This window comes from Amblyomma americanum, chromosome 8 (genome assembly GCF_052857255.1).
Source record: "Amblyomma americanum isolate KBUSLIRL-KWMA chromosome 8, ASM5285725v1, whole genome shotgun sequence".
Lineage (NCBI taxonomy): Eukaryota > Metazoa > Arthropoda > Arachnida > Ixodida > Ixodidae > Amblyomma > Amblyomma americanum.
The window spans coordinates 121,294,135-121,303,527 of NC_135504.1; positions in this window are offsets into that span (position 1 = coordinate 121,294,135).

Sequence of the window (9,393 nt, forward strand, 5' to 3'; positions counted from 1 at the left end):
AGAGGACGTGCGTCTAGAACTAGATAGAGAGCGCATTGCACAAGAAAGAGAGCGCTTCGCCTTAGAAGAGCGAAAAAAAAGCTTCAGGAGGACAGGCTTGCTCATGAAGCCCTATGCAGGTGAGAAGATAGAGAGCAATTCCGACAGCAAGTTGAGCAAATGCTCATGGAGCAAGAGAAAAGGCTCGCTGCTCTCATTGAGAAGACGCCACGTCAGTGGTTGCTTTCTCTATTAAATTTTTATTTCATTATCAATAAGGCACCTCTGCGATTGTTTTCGTATATGAAATAAGCGCAGAAGACTGTTCAACACAGCTGTGTTGTCTAGTGCAACAGTGATGGGAAGACATTTTAAAACGCTGATGCTCTTTCCTCTTGGAAAGCAGTGCATTTTCTACCTTTTCATCATTTCTTGTTGCACATTTATTTTCAAAAAACATACTTGTAATGATAGGAGTGGAAAGTACTACAGGACTGTGATAGCAGTGATAAGGGAAAAATATTTTAAAGATAAAGCGTGCATGCATATGCAAGAAAATACGCATCCCTAGTATTCTAGCCACTCAGAGGAGCAAGATATTGCTCCAGTATTGGAGGTTCTAGTCCAAAGTAACTGGACACTTGAGAGCCACACAAGCAGGTGTGGCAATTGGCAAGTATTGCACTCACTTTGTACATGCATTCTAACTTTTGTTTGAACAGTTTTTGATTTTTTCGAAAATCCAAGAAAGCGAAGTTGCTGGAGATTTTTCCAAATCCCCGCTCCACTGACTGCCGCACAGAACTCATGGCCTTATTGAAGGCTAACTGTTGTGCTGTCGCACGGGTTTTGCCATAAGCCTTCATCAAAAGAGGCCTTAAAGGGTACGCTGGGTACCCGTAAATGCAATATTTTCGGCCCTGGACAAGCTTCTCAAGCTTTTCATACGTGTGGCTCTCCCTCAGGGTCCCTAAAAAAAAGTACACTTAGTAACATAACTGTTTCACATTCTCATAGCTTTGTACTGTCGCATACAGTACTAGACAAATTGAGGTCTTCAGGAAAAAAATGCTATAAAGCAAAAAAATGGAACATGCTCTTTTTGCAAGAACATTTTTGATACATGATTTGTTTGCTGTGTCTTATGGCACTTAAGCTACTAAGGCCGTCATGTGTCAAATGCAAGGCTTTTTTTCATGAAGAGTTTTTCATAAGAGCTGTAGGTGGGATCACCTTCGTTACATCAACCTTAAGCATCTTTAAACATGTGAACATTTCCAAGATCTTTTTTTTTCTTTAGCACCTCTCCGAGTTCGAGCAACATTGATGGGAAGGAATGCTAAAGACACTGAATGCATTTATCAGTGTCCTGAACTTACCTCCATCGTGCTTGCTTCCAGGATATGACCCGTCCCGTTGGCAAATAATTCCGTTAGGGCACATAATGGCCTGATATTTTAAAGCGTGGGTGCGCTTATGGCCAGAAAAGAAAACCTTCTGATCTCTGGATGGACGGCAGATTGCTCTTGCCGTGCCATCAATAAAAGCCCAGCAGTTTTCTAGCGGTGCCCCTTTAGAAAGGACGGCCTGGAAAGAAAAAAATAAAAGACAAAAGTCCTGTTATAAATATTCGCAAGAAAAGAAACTAGCGTGAGAGCGCTACCTGGAACAACTTTTCCAGAGCCGCAAGGTCCAGCCACGAATGGTGGTTCATGTCGTCCAACAAGTGTTTGAACCTGTCCTGGATGTGAACGAAGACTGAATAGTGCCGTCCGAACAAGCGCTCCAGGTCACACAGCCGGTTCGGGTAGGCTAGTCTGGGGCAAGGCTGTGCAAAGGGCCTCATCGCCGGGTACCGGAACCTCCTGAGCCGAGTATAAAACGTCGGACAGCAACAGCGCACTCCGAAGCCTCCGCAAGTGGCTCTTCTCAAACCGAAACAGTGTGCGGAAGACTCCGTCGTCAGTTTCTTCGATATTGAACAAGCCATGAGAAGAAAGTGGGCCCCTTCGTTTCACGCTGAAGACTTCCAGACATAGAATGTCTTCAATTTCTGTCCACTTTAAAGTGGACATTAGAAGCGGGTCTTCAAGTATGCTTCGCGGCTTTGGCATCGTTTTTGTAGACGTAGGAAATGTAGATGTAAGTACGTAACACAGTGGCTCATGAAATCAACGTCGGAAAAAACTAGTACAACAGTGACTAGAGATACGGTTGCCTTGCTTTGGATATCAAGAGGACCCGACCTGTCGAAGTACATCAATATATGTTAAAAACATCTCTGCTACCTAAATTATTTTCAGCTGCATATAAAATGGTACAATAAAGAGTATGTTTTACAGCGTAAACAGAAATAATTACCCTATATCGTTTATCAGATGTAGTGCTTCCAGTTTAGTTGCACAGAGGGCGCTACTCGAGCCCTCCGCTAAGAAAAATTCGTTCCACGCGCAACTAAAAACGATTTCGGTGTCAACGCTCCGCTACCGCTTACCTTGCTACCATGAGCGGAGCGGGACCGCCGCTCCGGTCAACTAAAACTGTCTATTGACGTTCAGAAACAATTATCACAACCTTTGCGTTTCGCATCAACAGCAATTCGCGAATGAAAACATGTTCCGCACGGTAGCATACGAGATCTTTTGTTACTTGAAAAAAGTGTGACCAGGGCTGGAAAGAGGCGGCGCGGTGACAAGGGTACATTATTTGCATGCTGTCATTGCTGTGACATGACATCGTTTTCTTCCTTCTTATTTCATTGTAGCTTTTTACTAACCGAACGCGCCTTGGTGGCTTAGAGACCCTAGCATCCGGGTGTTGATAGCAAGGGCAGTAATTCGATCCCGACTACGGCTTCTCGTAAAGTCTAGAGGAGATACAAAACGCCCAAGTGCTGTGCTTTGTAAGCGCAATGTGAAGCCCCCTGAGGTGGACTAAATTAAGCCGGAGCCTTCTATTACCGAGTTCCTCGTAAGAATAGTCGCTTCGAGACGTTAAAACGCCACAAGGCCAATCACAATTTCTAAAACACCATTCGACGACGACTGTGGCCGAGATACAGACCTTCATTCTGCCTGGTTGGTTGGTTGGTTGGTTGGTTGGTTGGTTGGTTGGTTGGTTGGTTGGTTGGTTGGTTGGTTGGTTGGTTGGTTGGTTGGTTGGTTGGTTGGTTGGTTGGTTGGTTGGTTGGTTGGTTGGTTGGTTGGTTGGTTGGTTGGTTGGTTGGTTGGTTGGTTGGTTGGTTGGTTGGTTGGTTGGTTGGTTGGTTGGTTGGTTGGTTGGTTGGTTGGTTGGTTGGTTGGTTGGTTGATTGGTTGGTTGGTTGGTTGGTTGGTTGGTTCACGGCGTCATCGCTCTGAAGCGCAGTGGTTTTGTGTTGAAACGACAGACGCGTAACCAAGAGGGAATATGCTGTATACCTCTCACTGTGAACGTAAGCACTTTTGCGCCTACCTGTAAGGGGAGGGCTTCATAATTGAAGATAAATTGATTGAAGAATACACAGGCTCCATGAGTCACAAAAAGAAGTTGAACTAACAAGAAATCTTAATCGGGAAAGAGTTCTGATGCGGAGCACGTCGCTCAAAACAGGAAAAGAAAAAAAACCTTCGTTAGGAGCTGCGATCAGTTAATTATTCACAGTGTTCCCAAAAATGCCAACAGTATTGTTATCGGGCCACACGAAGAAAGGCATGATAAGAAAGACTTCTGCCTTGTTAAAGACGCGTCCTAAGAAAAATTCACGTCAAGAAAACTTAGCTCGGTGTCCCAGTTTTTAGGCTTAGTTGTGACATCAGTTGAAAACAGCAGCGTAACCTGCTTATACAATAAACCCATTAAATGCAGCGCATCCCCCGTGACGGCGCATGCCGAAGCAGTTGTACCTTAACGCTTCCAGCCTCTAGGCGATCTTGATTTGCACGAGAAAAGTAGAGCCCTACCTACGACCCGTGCATCGAATTCTGCTTTCGAGAAATTGATTTTCAAACACGAAATGACACTTCACTGAGTGACATCCTCTCAGCCATTTTTTTCTACTGATCACCAACCGTCATTTCTTGCACTCGGAATTGAGCTGTCAATGATTGCATTATACGCTCGAGACCCTTGAAGTGCTGGAAAGCTTTGGAGTCTTTATGTAATCATCGAAGACCGTAAAAGCTAGGACTCAAGTCGGCGAAGCCGTGAGAAATGAAGCACGTTCGGAATAAAAATTCCGAACCTTCAGACCCCATTTTGATGCGTAAAACGGTTGGGATTCTAGTTTCGTAATTTTTCTAATTCCAACTCATGCCTCTCTTTATGCGCGTTGAAGAACATGCAATATGCTACTAACCAAACACGGAAAGGAATTGGGATTTTGATAAAATATTTTTTATTTGTTTTCCGTAATAAAACTTTCATCTCGGGATCTCAATTTCCTTATACATATTCGCTAATAGCGTTTGATATTTATAAACTTAATAGCTGCTACAAAAACAAGACACCGCAATTTGAACCGAAAAATAAAACAGGAAACGGAAAAATAACTAAGCTGTGATGGGCGCTATGAACGATAGAGGAAAGAGTGTTTGTTGCATTACGATAATGCGCAATGACATGCTCACAGTCTACAATATATATATATATATATATATATATATATATATATATATATATATATATATATATATATATATATATATATATATATATATATATATATATATATATATATATATATATAAAATAAAATCAAGCAACCACAATTTGAACGGACAAATAAAACAGGAAGCGCAAAAATAACCAAGCTGCGATGGGCGCTATGAACGATAGAGAAAAGAGTGTTTGTTGTATCACAATGATGCGTAATAACATTCTCTCAGCCAATAATATATGAACATTTGTTCCAACAGCACGACTTCTGATATGTTGGAACTGTATAGCAGCCGGCTATCATTGAGAATATGCGCACAGCGGACAACAAGTGAAAGTTTCTTCTTTGCAAAGAGCACAAAGTCCATAACCTAAACGCATATGACACACAGGAAACAAAAGTTTATTTGCGGTACGACATTCGTGTTGCGTATTCGGTTACGACAGCGAGACAATCAGGGGTGGGGGATGCTGTTCGTGAATTATTGATCTCTGAGTGCCTGCTTACAGCTAATATTGTTCGCCCCAAGCAAAAACCGACAGCACGCTCTAAAGAATAAAACTAAAAATACCGCCAACACAGAGAGAAAAATACACCGTGATCATTAGTAGGAATGTGATCGAATGTTGAATGAAGAAGATCGGAAAAACCTTCTTATGCTACTATTGTGTCATGATGTTATCGGAGAAGCGTTACCATAAAGGCAAGGACAGGTTTGCTGGCTGTACTGGGACCTGTGCAGGAGGGGAGATCTCAAACGTGCTTACCCATTCCGGATTGAGACCTACCTTTCCCGATCGGCCAACTGCCGTCAGCTTGGAAAACAGCACCGCTTGGGAAGCCTGCATTTTGGCCTTCTTGCGAGCAAATAATACTTTAACTATTGTCATTTAATGAAAACGTCATTGTCTCCTAAAATATTGATGCTTTCATTCAGTGAGTACCCAAATGTGGGCGGGAATACAAACATAACAGTGGTCTGAAAACATTTTCGAAGGTCCATTGGAATGGCTGCAAAACGGTTTAGCCCTGTCTTCTCTGGGACAAGACCTAAAAGTTAAATGCGCAGCAAGAGCTAGGGAAAAGCAAAAAAATGCAGCGCACAAAAAGACATGGGCGACAGAAGAAAGAGAAACACAGCACTGATAGGGAAACAAAGAAAACATTCCACTTGTTTCGTTTGGTCAGTCTGTCATGGGCTTTTCCCGGTGAGAAACGTTTGTCTTCCACTTTTAAAAGAAAAAAGTGCTACGCCGGTTGGCTGTAGTTTACTGCGATCTTGAGTGAAAGAAAGGGTTCTCGGATATCTGGATGAGTTTATGTAGCGTGAGCTACACTGGCCGAGGTTGAGAAGTTTCTCGTGGCTCCTGGAGAGACCACGCTGCACATGCGCGAGGAGCCGTGACGTCACACAGCGCACAGTTGGCGCTCCGGAGCCGCCGCCGCCACGCGCGCCTCGCCGATCTGCGCATTAGCTGGAAACAGCACCACGTGACTGGTCCCGTGACCAACCACGTGACGAACCACGTGACCAGCCATGGCGCCGCGCCGCCGGCAGCTGCTCCGCATCACGTGACGGGAAACGTGGCCACATGGTCAAGTCTCCGCACACTCACTAAATAAAAAAAAGCCCTGTGTCGAGGCTGGGAATCGAATCAGGGCCTTTGGCATTTGATGTGGAGACGCTACCACTCCACCACGATGTCGTGAATAAAGCCGAATGTAGTGAATGCGCGCCTTTCATATATAAACTCCCCCGAACCAGATGTAGCCGCGCTTACACTACGTACACCCTGGCCTAACAGAGCTAGGCCTTCATCAATTTTTTTTTTCAGCTGGCAGTCGAACTGAACAATGGAACTTTGAAATAACGCTCGCCCGCCGGCTCAAGTTCTGAACCCTCTTTTCTTGGAATTGAGCCTGCCAGGAAGCCAGAGAACCAGTCGCTTCTTCCCCGTCTTTCCCATAAAAAACCAGAAAGTGATCAATAAAAAAATGAGAACGAAAAGCGTACCGGTCAAACATATACGAAAGGCATTCCTTCATTCTAAAGGCGTCCTTAATGAACACCCTAGACTCGTGACAAGCCGAACCGCACCCAATGGCGTGCTAAAAAATCGATGGAGTAACTGCTTACCCAGAATAATTGCTGCGCCCTTCCTGATTGAGGGGGCCCACAACTTGAATTAGCAGACCTTGTTGCTTTTGTGACCACTTGTACGAGACAACGTAATGATAGGGCGGCAGCCCATTAACGCCACGAAGAGACAAAATGGTATTTTGTCGCACACATGGACATGCTTTGGTTTTCTGTTTGGTTCATTACGCGTACAAAAAGTTTGCCTTAGCACAGACTCTACCAGCTGTCGACAAATGTGCTTGTAATGAAAGAAGAAAATCTTCCAGGAAAAGGAGCTGCAGAAATTTCTTTTTGTCTCTTGCCACTACTTAGGCGGTGTCCTGTCAGAGACACACGGAAGCAATTCCAATCTGTCTTCTACTTCCCATCATTGCGAAGCTTGAAAAGGCTAGGTGCTGTTCAACGTGAGGGCCTGATTGCGATCATTTCGTAATGAATGGGCTTTGTATTGACGTCAATAGAGCATGTTTTTAGGTAACTTTTTATATAAGCTCCACTCACTGCGTTGCATCAGAAAGCAATCAGTAACAGCCTTTCAGGCCCCGAGAAGAAGCATCCAATTTTGTGAACGCGGTTAAGGAAGCCGGAGCATTGCCGTGCGGTAGAAGAGCAACTACAGGATGGCCGTACTCTAACATCCGTCTTGCACAAGTGCGACATTTTCTCGGCCACCCGAATTGCATGACCAACCGCTCACCACCTGCGCTTTGGAAGGAGGAGAGGGCGTTATTCTTTGAAATGTGCCGTATCTCAGCTGATCAAGTTATATAGCATTCATTTGCGAACTGGCTCCTATTAGGAAAAGTTGTACGTAATGGGCGTTTCCTATATTTTGTTCCCGTTTCGAAAAATAATTGTTCTGTGCGGCAGCGTAGAACCATCACAGAGCCGAAAACTCGGCGCCCTCTGACGTTGTTCAGAAAAACTGTCTGGCTGGCAGAGAATACTCTCATCAGTGACGTCAACAGGGCGAAGGAATCCCTTCAGCTGGGATAATATGACGTCACCACCTTAGCAGTGGCGTCACCTGACCTGAGAATGCACATTAGCTGTAAGGAAGTGAATTCACGAAGCCGTTAGCCATTCAGTATTAGTAGACCAACCTGTTATTTAACCCACCATAGCTGTGTTCTGATATACCAGACCGCTGACAATGCTATGTAAAAAAGCGCTCTTCTAACTGAAAAAGCCTATTTGTACAAATTTGTTAAATTCCGATGCGAGACACCTTGCATAGTTAATTGCAAGAACTCAAAACCTCGCTTAGTTAAAGGGTTTTTTTTTTGCAGTGTTTTAATTCAGCGGTATTGTAAGTGCACATTACGACCACCCCAAAACTGTTTGGTTTATGGTTTGGTTTATGGGGGTTTAACGTCCCAAAGCGACTCAGGCTATGAGAGACGCCGTAGTGAAGGGCTCCGGAAATGTCGACCACCTGGGGTTCTTTAACGTGCACTGACATCGCACAGTACACGGGCCTCTAGAATTTCGCCTCCATCGAAATTCGACCGCCGTGGCCGGGATCGAACCCGCGTCTTTTCGGGCCGGCAGCCGAGCGCCGTAACCACTCGGCCACCGCGGCGGCTCCAAAACTGTAGTTGTAGAACTGGCTTCATATTATGCAGATGTAGCCTGCAACGCTTAATACATGAACGAAATTGTTTGCTTAATCTCTGCTAAGCACTGTGAGCTGCATTACCTCGGAAATATTCGTCGGCTTCCCTGGATGAATACAAGTCGTTACGGAGTTAACAGCGGCATGCAAATGCTTTCTTTCACGGTCGGAGGAGTTTGATCGCAATGGCAGGGTTCTGTGTATTACGTATAATAATGAGATAGTCTGTTATGGTCGCGTTTATTTTCTTTTCTTTCTTTCTTTTTTTCGTTCCTTCTTTCTTTCATTTAACGACCCTGATTTCTTGCTTGATTTCTTTTAACGACCAGGAAGTCAGACGAAGGGCAGTGAGGATGATTGGCATTTGAACTGCACATACACAAACGAACAGCAGAGCTTTTTCAATCAATAGATAAAATTGATCTGCTAAATAAAATCCAGTTATAGCAAGGTGAAAATGGGCAGTTATTCCAACCTGCTAAAACCTGTACTGCGTTTGATATAGCGCTGCCTGGTGTAACGATGAACATGGTGTGTAATCTTTACTCGAGGGCATCCATTATTTGAACCAAGACCAAAACGCAGCCAGGATAAAGGAGGCGGGAAAAACAAATCCCTCACTCACAACTCAACATACCAACCTGCAAGCACATTTTTGTGGGTTCTGCAAGTAAGTGCAAATATTTGGGTGCCCAGGTCTTGAGAATGGCACTATAGTGCGAATAATGCTCAACGTTATTACAAATGCAATTAACAGCACGTAACAAAACTGGGTAGTAGTCGTGGTGGTATTGATTCAAGAAATCTAATCGAAAAGTAGAGGGCATATCTAAATACAAAGCATATAAAGAGCGTGACGAAATAGTTTGGAGAGGCGCTATTTGGAAGAAGCGACGCAAATTGATGTGATACATTTGTGTCACAAGGCACAGTAGAAAGGCCGGTTTTGTAATGTGGGTATATAAGATGTAAGGTTTCCCACCTCAGGAACCCGCTACGCAGTATATATCCAACAATTTCGGA